Below are 20,000 nucleotides of genomic sequence, written 5' to 3' on the forward strand. Positions count from 1 at the left end.
AGTGTGGTTGATTTGGAGTTACATTGGGTTTTTTAAGTGTTCCCATTATTTTTTTTGAGCAGTGTAGATGAATATATAGCATGTTGCTCCTGGAATTGATCCCAAAATCTTTGCATGCTAGCACCTTGTTCTGCCTTACTCTACTACAAACCTTTCACATTCTTCTAAGAAGATATTTATTGTACCACCCCTTCCCCAAAGCTTTGGTAACCGTACATGACCACCGTGGCCCTGACCTCGTGGCCCTGACCTCATGGCCCTGACCTCAGTGGCCCTGACCTCAGTGGCCCTGACCTCGTGGCCCTGACCTCATGGCCCTGAACTCGTAGCCCTGACCTCGTGGCCCTGACCTCATGGCCCTGACCTCAGTGGCCCTGACCTCAGTGGCCCTGACCTCGTGACCCTGACCTCAGTGGCCCTGACCTCATGGCCCTGACCTCGTAGCCCTGACCTCGTGGCCCTGACCTCATGGCCCTGACCTCAGTGGCCCTGACCTCATGACCCTGACCTCGTGGCCTTCCCCTGCATTTTGCTAATAGCCGATGGGCAACTCTGAGCTGATGATGGATATGTGGTCATCCCACACCAAACATTACATCCCCATTCCCCAAGCATCCTTGGAAACCAAGTTGGGCTCTCAAATAGTGGTCGCTCTTCCCAAACAGCCAACTGCTTGTAGATACCATCAAATTTGTGCCACGCTACAACTGAGTTTGTTTTTCACTTGTCCAAACCAAGGAGAGTTCTAGTAAGGCAGAATATTATTAAACCGTTTACAACATTTTGCACAGTGGAACACATGATTGCCTATGTTATGTAAGCCCAAGGTCCAGCGGCAGGGAGAGGTGTGGCAGCTGAAAGGCTTTTAGCAGTTGAGCTCTAATCCATGAGCACTTATCCTATTGCTAAGAGGTCTATCTGCCATGTGTCCAGGATATTAACAGTTTTCTCACTCCAGAATGCTGCAAAAGGCAAACATCATTACTACTTTGCACTGGAATTTTAATATTGCCCAGAGGTGACAATGATCTCTGATCACATCAGTGATTTTTTCTGGTTACAATTACCGTTTAAAGAGGGCCACAATATCAAAATGTGTGGTACCAACAATCCCATATTCCCACACAAGCCTGTGAAGCCCTGCTCTAAATTTGGCTCACAATATGGTAGATGAACTGAAATAACTAGGCTACCGTATAAAAATATATGTAAAGAAATGCTTTCGTGTGTAATGCAGCAGTGACATTAAACAATGTTTATTAATAAAAGCCAGGCATTTGATGACCTGAGCTTGAATGTCACCTACATATACCATATTTAGTTAATGCTTTATTGCAAAAGCTTTATTATATATTCATCAATATTTTAATTATTCATTATGATGAACTATTTTACATCTTGTTCAGTTCCTTTCAGGTCAAATTACATTTTTGATATGTGTTTGTGTTTAAATGTTAATGTATGTAACCTACTTCTCTAGGTTTTCTGTAGAGATGTCTAACTTAACACCTGGGGTTCAGTGAAAGAGGTATTCCAAACAGCTCTTCATCTCAAGGGCCTCAGACTTTTTTTGATCATTATACCCTAAAGCAGGGGTGCCCACAAGTTTTCAGCTTGTGAGCTACTTATAAGATGACCAAGTCAAAATGATCTACCTACTACAAAAATGCAAAACAATTTTATTTTTTAGCGGCATCTACCCACGATCTACCCACACTTCCTTCGCGATCGACCAGTCGATCGTCATCGATGTATTGGGCACCCCTGCCGTAAAGCTTTCATTTTTAGTCATAATTTCCGTATATGCAGACAAAATATGAAAGTTTAACATGGGTATGTACAGTCCCTGACGTAAATTCTGTCCGCGTATCCATATTGTGGAAACAAAAGCTTATAACCTGACTTTAAATTCATCGGTTGGTTTTAGAAATTACTCATATGAAAGCTGAAACCCTCCCAAATGAGATTTAATTTATGAAAATAAATTTGCTTTACTGCAGTAATATTGATCATTTAATGAACACAGAAAGGTCAGATGTTGGCAAGACAAAAGCTTTTGTTTCCACAACATGGATAAGCAACAGAACTTATGTCAGGGACTGTAGTTGGATATACCTCCTTTTATGTGTATGTGTGTGATGGCACATGCCACAATCAGCCTAAAGTTTCAAATTATTTTCAGTCATCAGAATGACTCCAGAATGCTCCAGGAACAACAGGAGGAGGTGTGAGGTGATGTATGCAGACTTGTACACTTGTCTTACTACACATTACACAGGCACATCACTGACGTAATAGAATTTCTCAAAATGTACCAATGAAATATGTTGTTTAAATTATCATGTGTGTAATGAAGGAACATGTTTATGATTTTTTATGTATTAATATGGACTTAAAGTATTTATTTTGGCAAGACGTTTCACATATGATGAATTAGATATATATACTGTTTTTTTTTGTTTGTTTGTTTGTTTTTTTAAAGCATTAGATTGCTAAAGAAGCCTTTTGGGGTGATATGTTGAAAAACATGAAAACTATGATGGAATAAGACATAACAAAATAGCCATTTGTGAACTATTCTCTTCAAAATTCTCACAAACCCATAAATCCTCTAATATTAATAATGCAGCTGCCCCTTCAAACGGTTGTACCATGCACTTTTCATCTTGTTAGGTGACTGTAAAAGCACGGTGAATCTGTGACTAGGTGGACCACACAGTCCTTCAGTATCTTAGTAACGATTGTTTGTCCTGTGACTTTATGACTGTGAAACCATCTATGCATCTATACTCATCTCACCATTAGTCATGATGTCACTATCGTAGCATTTTTCTTAATATTGTCTTAGTATTTTTGAGTACTCTTATGCAAGTGTATAAGAGGAAGAGAGCATCTTAGTAACTATGGAGTACAATCTTAACCTTCCGACAATGGTGAGATTGAGTATTCTTACCTTATTGTTTACTTTTATAATAGGATGTAACAAAAAAAAATTGTTGCCACCGATTTTGTGGTGCTCATTGTTGTTTTATTAATATTAATGAGCTCTGAGGGCGGTCTGGCTCTCATGCCATCTAAGCGGCCTTGAGCAAGCTGTTTTCAAAGTCAGCGTTAGTGGTGCTTCTGATGTCAAATGAAACAATGTTTAGCATGTACAAAAAGCAGCATGATCTTGTTCTGTGTGGTGCCAGACTGCAACATTAGAGTGGAACTTTAGAGTAGAACCTTAGAGCGAAACCTCAGAGTGGAACCTCAGATCGGAACCTTAGAGTGGAGCCTTAGAGTGGAACCTTAGAGTGGAACCTTAGAGTGGAACCTTAGAGTGGAACCTTAGAGTGAAACTTCAGAGTGGAACCTTAGAGCGGAACCTCAGAGTGGAACCTCAGAGCGGAACCTCAGAGTGGAACCTCAGAGCGGAACCTCAGATCGGAACCTTAGAGTGGAACCTTAGAGCGGAACCTTAGAGTGAAACTTCAGAGTGGAACCTTAGAGCGGAACCAAATAAGAAAGTTGCAAGTTTAAGATCAGAACACCTAAGCCCACCCATGATCTATTTTTAGCATAAATTGCTTTGTGTGTTACCAGACTGCAACATTAGAGCGGAACATTAGAGTGGAACCTTAGAGCGGAACCTTAGAGCGGAACCTTAGAGTGGAACTTTAGAGCGCAACATTAGAGCGGAACCTTAGAGCGGAACCTTAGAGCGGAACCTTAGAGTGGAACCTCAGAGTGGAACCAAATGAGAAAGCCACAGGTTTCAGAGCAGCCCACACATGCTCTATTTTTTAGCTTAAATTTTGCCTTTTCATTACATGGGGATTCATTTTGTCCTAAAACGTAATGAGCACCCATACCTAAAAATTACTATATATGCATCCTGTTCCTGTTTCAGCGATTAATACTTCCTGTGTGGGAGATTACTGGGCTATACACTGAGGTCTCTAAGTATCTTTCACCAGTACTTTTCTTAACCTTTAATGAGTGTTTTTCTCAGTGTTTACAGACTATACTCTGAAAGGTACTCAAACATTAGTAATTAAACACTGTTTCACAGTGCTATAATAATAAGTTTAGGTTTATCCACAATAATTTCTACATATAAATATTATAAATTATAACGAGGAATGGTTCTAAAAACCTAGCGGTTGAGATATTTCATATTTCCAAAGAAAGTGCATAAGCATCTGTTTGTTTTAAATTTTATAACTGGCAAAAGTGCAAAAGACTGAGGCAGTGGGTCTGCTGCTACGTCAGGAGACAGAACAGCAGGGCCGTGTCGCACAAACAGAAGAACCTTTACACAAATGCACATAGTAATGCTGTGACTTCTTTTCTTTCACCTCCCTTTCTGAAGTCCAGTGGTGTAAGCTGTTACATGTTAATAAAAACCTTTATTTTTATGCTGCCATTCCGATATGGTCCACTGGTGTGAAGTGGGTCTGACATGCTGCTGGAAGAATGTGTTAGAGTGAGCCAGTAGGACAAACACAAGTTTAGGGATATCAGTATCAGTGCTCTCTCTCTCTCTCTCTCTCTCTCTCCTGCTCTCTTTCTCTCTCTCTCCCATTCTGTCTTCAGGTCTTATTAGGATGATAAATCACTTGAAAACATAGTCATGAATATAAGCATAGGCACAAGAACATTCATACCCTGTTGGAGGTAGCCATCAGAAGATGGGTCCACTGTGGCCATAAAGGGATGGACATGGTCCATCAATACTCGTGTAGGCATCAGTACATCAGTAGGCATCAGGTAGGCTGTGGTGTTTAAATGAGGCTCAGTTGCTTAGGGGCCCAGAGTACACCAAGTAAATATCCCCCACAAATTGCACCACCACTAGCAGCCTGAACTGTTGATACAAGGCAAGTTCCTTTAATGTTGTTTATGTTAAATTCTGATCCTAAAATCAAAATGTCACAAGAGTAATTTAGGCTCATCAGAGCAGGCGATGTTTTTCCAATCTAATGTCCAATTTTGGTGTGCCTGTGTGAATTGTAGCCTCAGTGGTTATTTGAGCTCCTGTTGCCTTTGTATCAAGTTGAACCATTATGGACATTATCCTTTGACCTCTGGCGTCCACAAGACATTTTCACCCAGAGGTCTGCCACTCACTGAATATTGTCTCAGACTGTTCTCATTAAACCTTAGAAATGGATGTGTGGGAAAATGCCAATAAATCAGCAGCTTCTGGAATACTAAAAGCAACCCTAAAGCATCCCCTTTCTTACACATTCTCAGTTTATATTTATAAATGAGTAAGTAATATTCCATAATTAGATTATATTTATATTGCAGAGAACTTGAACAGTGACTTTGGCAATACAGTAATTGAATATGCTCCAGCCAGTAAAGCTTATTCAATTGAATTGACTTCCTGCAGGTCATCAGAGCTGTTTCCATGTGGTCTCCTGCCACGCCTATGTCTATTTGTAACCCAGCTCCCTCGTTATTGTATTCAGGTGTTTCGTGCTTAGTCTTGTGTATATTAACCCAGCGTTTTGCCATTTATGTGGTGGTCTTTGTTTTCTCACATGGCCTGTTTGGTAACGTGTGTCTCTTTGTTCTAAGTACGGTTCCTAGTTTGTGTGTGTGTGTGTTCATTATGTCTTTATGTTTAGGTTATATTTCTTTGTCAGACTCCCTCCCTGATTTGACCTCTGCATGTTTATGTGATCCTGATTATGTAATGGTCTTTAATAAATCTCGATCTTCTCAGCATTTGCGTCTGCCCCTTCGCTCCCAGATGCCCACGGCGTTACACTATGTGAGGATCCAAACGAAATCACATGTACAGATGGCACCAAAGCCAGCACCAGAACCTCTGTACAAATCTGATCATGACACTAGCGAGATTTCTGCACGCATTGCACTCTTTGTAGTATAATCAGCTTTAGACATCATTCACCATCTAACATTTTATTGTTTTTTGTCAAGTAACTTCACTGCTAGTATATATACCCCCAACCAACCCCTCCCCAGTATTTCTTCTCTGTCTCCTGTCTTCATTTCTTTTCAAATTTGATTAACAGTGCTAGACTTCAAAAGAAGTGCTATTTTGAACATATCCCATGTGTACAAAAGGTCATGTCAAAATCTGAATTTCTGTAAAAAATATAGGCTGGTTGCAAAGTAGAAATCCGGTTACTGTTATGAACCTGGAATTTTCCCATTATCTCAAGTGCATGTAGACATGTTTACAAAATCACTGGAAATTACTGACGAAACCTGATTTTCTCCAGACATCGGCTTGTTAAAGGCAGGTAAGCGCACTCACCATGTAGCCCTACCTCGATCGTGCCCAGTTGTCTCTTGTTTCCTTTCGTTCTCTATTTCGTAAACATTTTATTTTATGCGTCTTGTCACTGTGCTGCTTATTGCCTGCATTCTAGTTTTCAGTGTTTATGTTCTGGCTCCATGTTTTTGTTACTGTTGTTAGTTTTTTTCTGTTCACATTTATTCTTCTTCTCTTCTTGTTTCATTTTTGGCATGTTTAATCAGCCTTCGGTTTCTGTTCCTTTGTTTGTAATGTTTATTTGTTTGAATGCCGGATATTTCGACCCTGGATCAGACTGTGTTACCGGATTCGCATGTAATAAACATCGCTCTTCTCCGTGTTTCTCCTGCCTCTGCTCGCTCGACTTCATATTGTCTTCATCAATCAGGATGCACTATGAAACCTGCCTCAGTCCAAATGAGGAATCAAAACCACCCTATTTGCCTTTATATCCACTTTATCCCCCTTCATAACAAACATTTGCCTTTGCGCCTCTGTTCACAGAAGCCATCAAAGCAACACACTAAATGAATACAGAACACAGCACAATGATGTATCCTGAGTGCCCTGTTCACCTCTCAAATATGGTCACATAAAATCTCACACAATGTAACGCTGGCTTTTGAAATTCCTCAGGAGTGAATATTCACGCTGAAGTGGAACAAGTTCACATTATGCAAAGATCAGCGCAAGGACGGACCATGGAAGCAGCAGACGAGTGAGAGGGATGAACCCTGAGAAGTCCTGACATTGCGGGACACTGCGAGACACTGGCTCCCATGTCCAGCAGGCTGATCCTGCAGCCAAGCTGGGGCCTTCCAGGAGGAAGGGACTGTTGTCCTGTACGTCACCGTGGTTATGACAGCTGGACATCTGACAATACATGATGAAAACGATGAACGAATCGTGCGTGGTCTGTCCGGCTTTCCATCACGTTCCTGTGGTTTGATTAAAAAGATTCATGACATTGCTGGTTTCCAGTCAGGATAACCCTCACTCTTATAGGAGTCTGCTGTTATGGTAAACATAAGTGTAGGTGTGAGCTGCTCTCCTGCACATCAACTGCCGTAATGAATAGAACCTGATGAAGTTATAAATCGTGATGTGTCTTTATCAGTCCTCCTCATCACCTCTCCCCAGACGGATGGTACCTGTTCAGAGGCGGATGAAGACGGCTTGAGGGGTTGCAGTGCGGTGAAAACCCTGGCTGTCACTATTAATCCACTGTTACAAGTCCTTCAGAAATGTCTGACATTTTGCCAGTGACATTTTGCCAGTGATCAGAATGCACCCGAAGGGACCAGAAAGGTCCATTGTGCTATAGAGTCAGGTATAGGGCTCTTTAATCTTCTTGTCTCTGGGTGCTCCTAGGCAGGTATGTATAGGTATATTTAAGCGTATCACATTATGCTTTGCAACAAAAAGCATCGCTGTGAATCGGCTGAAATTCCTCTTGTGTGGGGAGACACACCTCCATGGCCACAACCAACAGTTGTGACTCCGCCCTCATCAGCTGCACTCAGCCGAGAGTCGATGCAGCTCGTAGTTCACCAGGTCATGATCGGTGCTGCTCCTTGCCTGCTTGTGCAATGCCACGAGGTCCGTTTACCCCTGTGTTGTGACTAGGTTGTCTGAGGAGCCTCAGGCTGGTCCAGGTTTACGGAACCACTCCCGGGAGCTGAGACTGCCGCTTCTAATGACAGTCCTGGGTCATCAGCTTGTTCCCTACATCGTGAGAGCAACGTCTCCTCGCGTTCTCTCGTCCGGCCAAGCGCCGCAGGGCACGGCTGCTTTCTGGGCCCCTTTCGGTGCCCTGCTGACGGGTTGAAGTCCTGCTTGCATAGCTGAAGAATTCGCATGGATGCTTTCAGCACACTTCAACTCTCATACTGTCCCCTTGATTCAGAGTGACTGTAGCGTCATCCTACATGACGTTTGTCATCTTCAATGGTTTTACAGTATCAGGGAAGGTAAGTTTGAGTAAGTTTGTCATTTGAGCTGTTCGCCACAGTCAACATCTTTATTGCTGTAGCAATCAATCTCTCTGCCTAATCAGGGTATTTCTGTTTTTGTTTTTGTTTACCATAAGCTGTATGCTGGGTCGCTACGGGACAGAGGCGGGGCTACTCCGCCTCTTGGATGTCATTCAGTCGCTTCATTGGTGCAGCACAGACTCTGACAGCTTTCATCCACCCCTCAACTTTGCCTCCCCCACAGCCGTAGTCAGAGTGCTAACTCGCTGCTCAAAACCCATTTCCTTTCTCTGTGCTTGAGGTTTCATTTCTATTTTGTAACCGCACCATTATTATCAGACCATCACAGATGACTTGGCTTTCTGGGCATCACTGCATGTTAGCATGTAATCTCTTTATATATCATTTGAATCAGTGGTATTCCTCCTATGTGCTTGTTTTACATGTGATATATTGTATACCTTCTATTTCACACTCTCTACCACAAGTTAAAAGTGGAAAAAACATATGGATTTGGATTGGATGTGACTGAGATCTGAACTTTTGATTGGATTAGACAGAGAACTGAACTTATGATTGGATGGGACTGAGAGCTGGACCTTTGATTGGATGGGACTGAGAGCTGGACCTTTGATTGGATGGGACTGAGAGCTGGACTTTTGATTGGATGGGACTGAGAGCTGGACCTTTGATTGGATGGGACTGAGGGCTGGACTTTTGATTGGATGGGACTAAGAGCTGGACTTTTGATTGGATGGGACTGAGAGCTGGACTGGAGAGCTGAGAGCTTCCACCTTGTGCTTGGAACATCTATCCTGCTGAAAAGAGAATGTTCTCCAAACCTTTTGTCTTCAGCAGACTAACAGTCTGCCAGCTGTCTTAAGCAAGATGCACCCCACGGCATGACCCCCATGACCCCTGTAGGTTACCGGTGGGTTGGTGTTTGCAGAGCACGAGGCAGTGATGACTTGCCTTTGCTTCTCAGAGCTCTTTCAAGATTTGTTGATTCATTTGTGTCTCTTTGAGGTTTCATAAACTTCAGCCTTTTCTGTTCAGCCTTTAAAGGTTTCGTGCAGATTCGGGCAGGAGTGTGTTTGCCTGATCGCGCTCACACAGGGAGACCCAGAGCCAGGGGCCCGTTCCTTCAAACTGCTCTCTGAAGCCCTTTATTTCATCCTGCCTACACACTACTAAATGAATTTGAACATGACTTCACTACTAACAGATGTCCCAAATGTTCCCATTGATCGTTTAATTAATTTAGTCTCATTCTTCACTGTTTGCAGTTAGTATTTTGCTTTTTAGAAAAGAAAGTGATTCTGTAATCTAAGATGGCTGCCCGATCCCTACATTATACTGTATTTAGGTACACATGTGGTTTTCCTCATTTTTAGAGGTTATAAGTCATATTGCTCCATTACACCACATCATTGATTGAGATATTACTTAAGAGTTCAATACAATGTGAAGTATGTGAAGATTTGAACAAGCATTTATATGTTTTAGCAGAAACCGCTGGCACAGACAGTGTAGCAGAACGACCTCTCGACAGTCGCTAGGGAGACTAGCTCAGAGACCCGTGCCATAACCACTTCCTGTGTGATGTGCCCAAAAGAGGACAGGACCTGCAGGTGGTGAACAGCGAAAGGTGAGAGTGACGTGAAGTGGGACACGGTGTAGAGAATTAATGAGGGGATGAGGGGAAAACAAACAGGGTGTAGACTGAGAGGAAAGAGGTGTGTGAGTGGACGTGGGTGTGTCCCTCACAGGCTGACAGAGGAAGAGGGTGTATGAGTGGACATGAGTGTGTCCCTCACTGGCTGACAGAGGAAGAGGAAGTGAAATCAGCAGTGAAGCAAACAGCAGAATTTTAAAAGTTTATGACCTTTATCCTTCGGCAAATTCTCGGAGAACCTCATTTCAAAGTCCACCACACTAGCTCTCCTTCAGATTAAAGGCTGTTTGTAGCAGTGTGAATGTAATATGGACCAGCAGAGTAGCACCAGTGTGCCCCCTGGGCCCCAGAACTTTGCCACTTTATGAGTCGGACACATTGTTAGGTGGCTGGACACATCTGGCCCTCGAGGTGGCCTGAGTGCCAGCAGCCTGTGGGGCTGGTGACTGGTCTGTCAGGCTCCTCACACACACTGACGGGCTGTTGTCAGCCAGACTTAAGATGTCACAATATCAAATTGTGTGTCACATGGACTTCTAGCAAGTGAATTCATAGAACTGTGTGTACCATATGTAGCTCCGTTCAACTGATTTGAATCCTGTACGTGTTACAAACCACAGTGGCTCGCATTTCTTCTAAGGGTTTCCGACTGAAAAGAGTGAAAAGTAAGGCCTTTTAAACATGTTTTAATGAGGTATCACTCCTGGCAACAGGAGTCACCTGTGTTGACCGTATGTAAGCATGAAGGCTATGTGATGACTGTTAGTGTATGTGGTATAGAAATGATAATAACAAAATTATTATTTTGTTTAAAAATATTTGAACTGTGGTTACAATATAATTCAATCATAATTATAATTAAGTAATTCTTTTGACACATGTATATAAGTTTAAATAAAATAAAAGGGGTTATGGTGTCTATTACTTTACTGCTACACCTGTGAGTGATGAATAAATAAAATAAGAAAAGAATGGATGAAGTGATGTCAAATGCCTTTTCCATCTTCCCTCCAGGCTGATGAGGCTGTGCTGTGATTCTGCTGTGACACTGCGATGATCAGACGCGTCAGCCGCTAGCTAAGCTCCTGCAGCTCTCTGCCTGTCTGGGCTGCAGAGGGCTGGTCTCTTTCTCCATTTTGTTCCGTTCATTATCCAATGCTTTGTTTTGTTCTCTCAGTTCACTGCAGTTCGTTTCAAAGCCCACGACGTGCAGGAAATGTCCTGCAGCATGACACAGACTGTACAAAACTCCGCCCCTCTCCCCACTGAGAGACAGTAGATGACTCCGCCCCTCTCCCCACTGAGAGACAGTAGATGACCCCGCCCCTCTCCCCACTGACAGACAGTAGATGACTCCGCCCCTCTCCCCACTGACAGACAGTAGATGACTCCGCCCCTCTCCCCACTGACAGACAGTAGATGACTCTGCCCCTCTCCCCACTGAGAGACAGTAGATGACTCCGCCCCTCTCCCCGCTGACAGACAGTAAATGACTCCGCCCCTCTCCCCACTGACAGACAGTAGATGACTCCGCCCTTCTCACCACTGACAGATAGTAGATGACTCCGCCCCTCTCCCCACTGACAGACAGTAGATGACTCCGCCCCTCTCCCCACTGACAGATAGTAGATGACTCCGCCCCCTCCCCACTGACAGATAGTAGATGACTCCGCCCCTCTCACCACTGACAGACAGTAGATCACGCCGCCCCCTCCCCACTGACAGACAGTAGATGACTCCGCCCCTCTCCCCACTGACAGACAGTAGATGACTCCGCCCCTCTCACCACTGACAGACAGTAGATGACTCCGCCCCTCTCCCCACTCCTACCACATGTTAATGTAATATCCTGCTGATTTTACAGGAGTAATATTAATAAGAATAGTGGTAGTAGTCTTACTATAGATGCTGCAGTTCCTTTTGTTGAGTTTGTTCAGTCAAAAATGTTTAAACTTTAAAGAGCTAGGTTCCTGGACTTGGATTAAGTCTAGTCTTTAACTAAGTTGCTCAGCGAGTAGTGAATCACCACCTGAAATTCTGTTCAGTGAATGGTTAGGCTTAGTTTGGGTCCATTAAACCCCTAATTTGAATGCATTGTCAATACAGTCTTACTCTAATACTGAATTGAATTGAACTGAATTGAATGAGATTTGCACCCTGCTGTAGATACTGACAGACAGAAAGATGTTGATTCAGAAGCTCTGGGAGATATTACGAGATATTGCAAATGCAGTAGCACATTCCAAACAGTTTATTTATTATCTGGTGTCAGGAGATTGCTCTCTGATTTAAATGCAAATTAATTCTTTTTATAGCTGATTTGCTCCTGTTCAAGTCTGTATCTGTGTGTGTGTGTGTGTGTGTGTGTGTGTGTGTGTGTGTGTGTGTGTGTGTGTGCTCGCGCGCGTGCATGCTAATGTGTGTTACCTTAAGACACTCAGCCCAATCACAAGTGAAAAAAAAAAATTGAAAATGTATCATAAAATGATCATTTATTTTCCCCAAACTAAGGTGTCCTTCATCTGTCCCACCACCAGATATTTGGACAACCAGACTATGCACAGGAGTGTGTGTGTGTGTGTGTGTGTGTGTGTGTGTGTGTGTGTGTGTGTGTGTGTGTGTGTGTGTGTGTGTGTGTGTGTGTGTGTGTGTGTGTGTGTGCATGTGTACCAATGAACACCTACCTTTCATTGACCTCAATCTTTGTTACAACATTCCCGTCTCTCCAACAAACTGCCTATCCCTGTCCTCCCTGTTCTCTCTCTCTCTCTCTCTACCCCTCTGTCTCTGTCTTTCTTTCACTATCTCTACCTTACCATACTTCTGGCCTCATGTGAGAAGTGTGCATTTGAGGGTGTGTGTGTGTGTGTGTGTGTGTGTGTGTGTGTGTGTGTACGCTCCTCTCTGACCTCTACATCTTCTTCAGCTGTGACAAAGTTATTAGACTCTGTTGACCATTAGCTCCTTGAATGATAGAAGTTTGGCTGTTCCCCAAGAAGCACCTCCCCTCCCTCCTGGAGTCCACCGCATTCATCACCCGCCGTTATGCCCCGGGTTTAAAGCTTTGGCCATGTTAATACTTTCTTCTGTGCCATGTTTCCCAGTTAGTCAGTTAGTGCATGAAGACACATTTGCAGTTGGACACTCCAAACACGTCTCAGGCGCCTGGCACAACCCACGCTAATTCCCTGAGGGCCACTTCACCACGTGTTACAGAAACGCTATAATGGCTTTTCATCTGAAAAGAAAACGAGGGTGGATGTAAATGTGTTGTGTGTTGTCGGAGGACCCGCAGCTGTTCTGCTCCTACCGTGCGGGTCTGTGCGCTGTGAAAGGGGCCCGCGACCCACTGGGCCTCCGTCTTACCGCACCTCTTTCTTCTCCACGTGGCACGAGCTGTTATGGATGTGAAACCGCCCGACCCGCCCCGCTGCGCAGATGTTCGAGCTCTCCCCACGCCGTCCGTCCTCAAAGGAGTCTGCGGCATTCTAGACTTGTGGAAGCAGGAACATGACTGCGTGTCCTTGCCCGTTGGTGGGGGGGCTTTAATTTGAGACGATGTCGCAATTAGAGTCGAGGTGCATTCAAATCAGGGGGCTGAGATAGAACGGGCCCCCCTGCTGAAGTGAAATTAAAGTTTGGAATGTGGCATGTCATGCACACACTCACACACACAATACACAGACCTGCACACACATACAGGCATATACCATTCTACATTCTGAGCCATTATAAATTTCAGCATTGAAACTACACAAAATAAATACTCTATTCATACCCTATTAATACTCTATTTATGATTCTGAATGAGAATGATGTTTGAAATTCTTTTGTTGTGCACCGATGTTGATTACTGGTTGCTGGCTGAAAACATTAGCACTAAGGCTGTGTCTCAATACTGATTTATGGCTTTATTCCTAAATTCACTTACTCCCTCCCTTTCCTCACTAGCTCCATACTGTGCAGAAGAGGAGGTGTCGGGTCTATTGCTCCTCCTCTAGGAGGCGTGGACTTGATGCCGTTATAATTATGAATGGTGTGATCATCTGAAAATAGGCTGCATGCATACATATATACTATATATGTATATACTGAAACATATGCACACACACCCAGTATTTAGATATTCATAGATATATTCACAAAGAGTCTTGTAGATCCTGCAACTTTCTGTTCTCCCTCATTGTGACCTAAAGGCACGGATAATAGTGCGGTTTGTGGGGGTTTATGGATCGGCAGACAGGTTGGGTAATGTCTTAACAGAAGTGCCATGTTCGAGGGTTTTAGAGTAGACCAGAGACCCATCATCCAGATGGGAATGGGGGAACATACAGACTTTGAGCTGAAGGTGTTAAAGTTTGGATTACGAAATAGCCATGATGGGGAGGTATATGTTTATCTCTAAAAAAACAATATATGGTTTTTGAATATTGTGTGTGTGTGTGTGTGTGTGTGTGTGAGAGAGAGAGAGAGAGAGAGAGAGAGGGGTTTCTTTTGCTCTCTCCACACTCATCCATCACACCTCTCATATCTCCACCCTCATCCATCACACCTCTCATATCTCCACCCTCATCCATCACACCTCTCATATCTCCACCCTCATCCATCACACCTCTCATATCTCCACCCTCATCCATCACACCTCTCATATCTCCACCCTCATCCATCACACCTCTCATATCTCCACCCTCATCCATCACACCTCTCATATCTCCACCCTCATCCATCACACCTCTCATATCTCCACCCTCATCCATCACACCTCTCATATCTCCACCCTCATCCATCACACCTCTCATATCTCCACACTCATCCATCACACCTCTCATATCTCCACCCTCATCCATCACACCTCTCATATCTCCACACTCATCCATCACACCTCTCATATCTCCACCCTCATCCATCACACCTCTCATATCTCCACCCTCATCCATCACACCTCTCATATCTCCACCCTCATCCATCACACCTCTCATATCTCCACCCTCATCCATCACACCTCTCATATCTCCACCCTCATCCATCACACCTCTCATATCTCCACCCTCATCCATCACACCTCTCATATCTCCACCCTCATCCATCACACCTCTCATATCTCCACCCTCATCCATCACATCTCCACCTTCTTCCATCACACCTCCGGTCCCCTGTCTCCACCCTCTTCTAGCGTTCTCAGAGGAGTAGCATGGCTCTCACTCTGTGGCAGTTGGGTAACTTTTCAACAGGTAAAAATATGAATCAAAAACTCTGAAACATTGATTGATAAACAAGTAACTAAATAAATATTCTGAAAGTTATTGAGTAGAATAGGTAATAAATTATGGATTAATGTCTCTCTCTCTCTCTGTGTGTGTGTGTGTGTGTGTATGTGTGAGGGTTATGCAACTAGCCTTCCCGTCTAATCCTGTTACAGTATACACATGCCTATACAACTCTCTCTCCTCCTGTTGCTCTCTCCTCCCTCTCTCTATATCTTCCTCTGCCTCTCTCTATCCATCTTTATCCCTTGCTTTCTCTCTCTCCCTATCTCTACCTCTCTCTCTGTCTCTCCACCTTACACATGCACATCCAACCACTCACATCCCACTCATAGCCAATAACTATGGTAACTTTATTACTATCCTGCTGCAATTTCCTCTTTCATATTAAATGTTGTAATAAAGATTGATTACAAAAAATATTACAATAAATTAAAAGATCAAAACAAAATTTGCATTGTGATGCACACTTATATTGACGATGATGTCATGGAAATTCGCTAATAATTATTTGATGAACTCAGTACACGATAAAAACAACCTCTGCCACAGATGCAAAGGTCTCTCTTGTGTACGTTGTCCTAGCCGGCACGTTACTGCCCTGCTGACAAAGCAAATGCGAGAGCGGACGGGCAACAGTTCTCGTGCTGGAATAAACCAGATGTCAATAAACGGATCGAATCCTGAGGTGTAAACTCATGAATGCAAAGTCGTGTTCACGGTCATATGAAAACTTCAGTTTAATTAAACATTGGCGGTATAACTTATGTTACAAGTCGATATGACTGTATTACTTTTATTACTACTAGGGCCTAGTAATAATCTGGAAAAAATATCTCTTTCCGTTGACTGTGTCTTGCACAAACGCTGCAGCTCATTTTGTAAGACGACGAGAGAGACTTAATTAATTCAGTTAATTCATTTCTGTAAATTACCGCGGGTTCTTCGCTCGCGTAACCTGCTTTTCTAATTTGACGCTTCAAGAGAACCACTCAGAACGCGTGTCTGACGCACAATCCCGCAGCTCAGTGGCGACCTCGTCTGTGCGCGCAAAAGGCTTGCGCGTATCACTGATAAATCAGCCCTGACTGCCTTTGGGTATACAAAATGTATTATTACGCCCAAAATGCTTAGTAAATGTGGCCTAATGAGTATTAGTGCATTATCCTGTAAAGCATTTTACATTAACATTGTGTGCGTGTGGCTGTGGTAAATTACAATATATTGCTTTTTTAATGGATATTACTTACTGCACCCAGCAACAGATTACTAAACTAAAGCAATAATGTCCACATGCATTAGCAATTCGCAACCTGATCTGAGCACAGCAAAACCTCTTCCACTTTTACTGTGTCAGTACAGGCAAACTTGTACCTGATGATCCATACTGGCAGTGCTGATCTGTGGTCAGTACCCATGCACTTTGGGATGCAGAATTCTGCTATATTAAGCATGCTGTTAGTGGCACTGTGGTGGAAAGCCGAGCTGGGGACGGGGAGTGAGGTCCACTTCTCCCTAACGAGAGATGAAGTGGATCAGACGTTGCCAAACGAATCGGCCCCATTAAATGTGCGTGTTAGTCAAGACGTCGGTGAAGGGCCGTGGTGAGTTTGCTGCGTGAGTCAGACTGTATCCTGCACTCTGTGAATTTAAATGAGACAGAATACCATTTAAATGGATTTGACCCAAATGTTGATGGGGCTCATTAATAGGGTTTGTTAGTGTGATGGTGGAATATAGTACGCTTACGGATATTTTAATGATCTACGCTAGATGGGGGTGTGTGTGTGTGTGTATGTGTGGGTGTGTGAAATATACTGAGGTCTGACACCATGTAACATATTAGATATCCTTCAGATTAATAATGTATTCTAAAAAAAAATCAGGTAATTTAGAATCACTTGAACAAGAAAGTGACAGGCTTGTGTGTGTGTGTGTGTGTGTGTGTGTGTGTGTGTGTGTGTGTGTGTATGGTAGGAGGGAAGAACAGATTTCAGATCACCTCCTAATTAAATGTTACCCTCTCTGTATACATCTTTTCTCTCCTCTCCTTTTCTCTGTTCTCACTCCACCTTTACACAAATTGTGATATTCTACACTGACCACTACAGGCAAACTGTCAAACTATAGTTGGTATAAAACTCCAGCAAGCACTGCTAGACACTCACAGTGCCCAACAACCCATAAATCAGAAGGATTTATACATAAATGTGGCTGTCAAACATACTGTTTGTCGTACTTAACCACAGAATTAATGGAGATCAATTGAGTACACACACACACACACACACACACACACACACACACACATACACACCTACCTTGGTTTGCTTGTTCCATGTGCTCTTATTGTGATGGGCAGTGTGAGCAACTAAAAAGGAAGCGATCACGCCAAGTCTCAGGGAAAGAGGATGGTTTAATAGAAAGTGTGCAAACCAAAAACCTGGGCATGGTTCCAGATTAAGGAAATAATAACCAGCAGTCAACTGGTACAAAGACAAGACATTTATAGACGAACAAACGACCCTCAGGTGAGACGGATCACGGGTCCCGCCCACCTGAGGGACGAACATCACGTGACCAAAAACAGGACATCTGCCGCTGTAACCGGGGGCGACCGGCAGGGCCCCCCCACAACATGATATTATGTTGGTTTCCTGTGTCATTTCTGTTTCCACACCCTGTCATTTGTTACTCCACCTCGCATAATTATGATCACCTGTTTGTGTTTATTTCCCTCATTATCTCTGCTGTATTTTACTCTGTCTGTTGCTTTTGTTTTTTGCTGGTCGTTGCATGTAGCCCCATTTTTCAGAGTCTTGGATTCCTGTGCTTCTGTAATCCCAGTTTGAATAGTTTTTCATTTTGTTTGTATCCTGTCTATGTTGTTTACCGTAGCTCTGTTTGGTTACTCATTCTGTCATGTATCTTGTGTTTTGCTTTAGTCTATCATGTCTCTACTTGTTGGTTACTTATCTGATTCACATTACCCACATGAGATCAGTCTGCACTCAGAAGAGGAGAGATAAGAAGAAAGGAAGAGTTAGAGAGATTGGGTACTGAACAAATGAGAAGTAATCGGAAGGATTATTATTGATATTGATCAGTGTTGTAACCAGGACATTTTGTTCACTATAGTACAGATTCCACTCTGTGTTCAAATTGTTCTGCAGGAATCTTAGCCCATGTGGACAGGACAGCTTCACTTGTGGCAAATTAGATGGAGGTATTGACATGTTTTGCCCATTCTACCCCATTCCAGAGATGTTCTATAGGAGTCCAATCTGGGGACTGTGAAAGGAAGTAATGAAAACTCACTGTCATGTTCCTGGAAACAGTCCATAGCTACACAACCCATGTGACCTGGTGCAGTGTCCTACTGAAAGTGTCTTTCTGCCACTGCAGAGTAAGCATCTGCCTTGAAGAGATGATCTTGGGCATCCACGATGCTCAGATAAGCCCGACTGTCCAAACGTCCACTCACACGGATCAGATGACCCAGAGTGCACCAAGAAAACAAATGAGTTGTGTACTCAGACACATCAGTCTGTGTGCCACTGGTTGTCTGAATGATTCTTGACATCCTGTCTGACCCTTTTGTTTGCTCACCTCCAAAGGATCCTCTTTCAGGATGTGTTCTCTTGACCAGGCCCCAGCTGGTCCTGCATCAATAACCACACCTCATTCAAAGTCAAAGTCAACCGCATCGCTCAATATTCCCATTCTGAATTTTCCCATTCAGAAACTGATTTAATATGAAGTGATGCCACACCTGTCAAGAAGAAGCCTGTACCCCTCCCTTGTGTGTGTGTATGTGTGGTCTGTGTCCGTTTATTGTCCATATATGTATTTCCTTTTGGTGTGATATGTCAAGTGACATACTCAAAAAAGGGAAGCCAAACAAGTAAGACAACTAGAACTAAGGAACATGACAATCCTAAACACAGCAGACACTAGAGCCACATATAGCAAACAGGAAAGATACATACAACTGTGTAACCAGAATGTGTACAAAAATAAGCAAACATACGGACACAGGAACAATTGAACATTGACCTACAAATGTTGACAGCAAACCACAGGGAATATAAACCAACCCAAATCACACAACCAAACTCGAAACAGCTGAAAACCAAAATAGGAGGACAGGGACATGAATAAGGGGGCATGACAGACAGAAGGAAAAACCATAGAAACCAAAACTAAAGTGGAACTAAAGAAACACGGAAGCAAGACAGACAGGTAGAAGGCGGAGCCAGATGTGACAGACAGATAGAGGGCGGAGCCAAATGTGTCAGAGGTCTGATGAATTCAGTCAACTGCTCATGGTTTTGTTCTCACCACAGAGTGCATAACAATTCAAAGCCATAAACCTCTAATGTTAATTTACAGTTTTTGACGACTGCTAACGTGCGTTTGTCCAATCTGTTGTCACATTTTCACAACTCCAAACACAGTAAACACAACATCAGTTTTCAGTGGCTATACTATTAGTTCAAGTCATGTTGTTATGGCACAAAATGCAGTCATTTTACATGTTTTTATAATGCTTAAATTTTCTATACACACAAGGTTATCCAATAACAAAATTCTGGATCGTTTTTGTCTTATTTACAATTGCTTGTACACAGCATGCCAAAAATGAAAACCTAAGGTTCACCTTAAATATCGTATAAAATGCCAAGTTCTGCAAAAACAAAGGCAGCAAAAACAAATTACTGTTGTACACATTTTTTGCACATATAGATCAATGAAATAAAATGAAGTACAGTAATGTACCGGGTCAGAGAGGAGCAAATATAGCAATTTGTCCT

General features: G+C 43.1%; 1 protein-coding gene across 1 annotated transcript in view; it reads left to right on the top strand.

The window, feature by feature from the left end:
• The window catches only part of mtnr1ba (melatonin receptor type 1Ba), a 17,730-nt gene extending 12,056 nt beyond the window's left edge, over positions 1-5,674 (top strand). Inside the window, exon 2 of the mRNA XM_076977066.1 lies at positions 1-5,674. This exon is cut by the window's left edge and continues 2,928 nt beyond it. The gene's annotated coding sequence lies outside the window, so the exon portion shown is untranslated.
• The last annotated feature ends 14,326 nt before the right edge of the window (positions 5,675-20,000 follow it).

The sequence above is a fragment of the Brachyhypopomus gauderio genome, chromosome 16, assembly GCF_052324685.1.
Source record: "Brachyhypopomus gauderio isolate BG-103 chromosome 16, BGAUD_0.2, whole genome shotgun sequence".
Taxonomy (NCBI): Eukaryota; Metazoa; Chordata; class Actinopteri; order Gymnotiformes; family Hypopomidae; genus Brachyhypopomus; species Brachyhypopomus gauderio.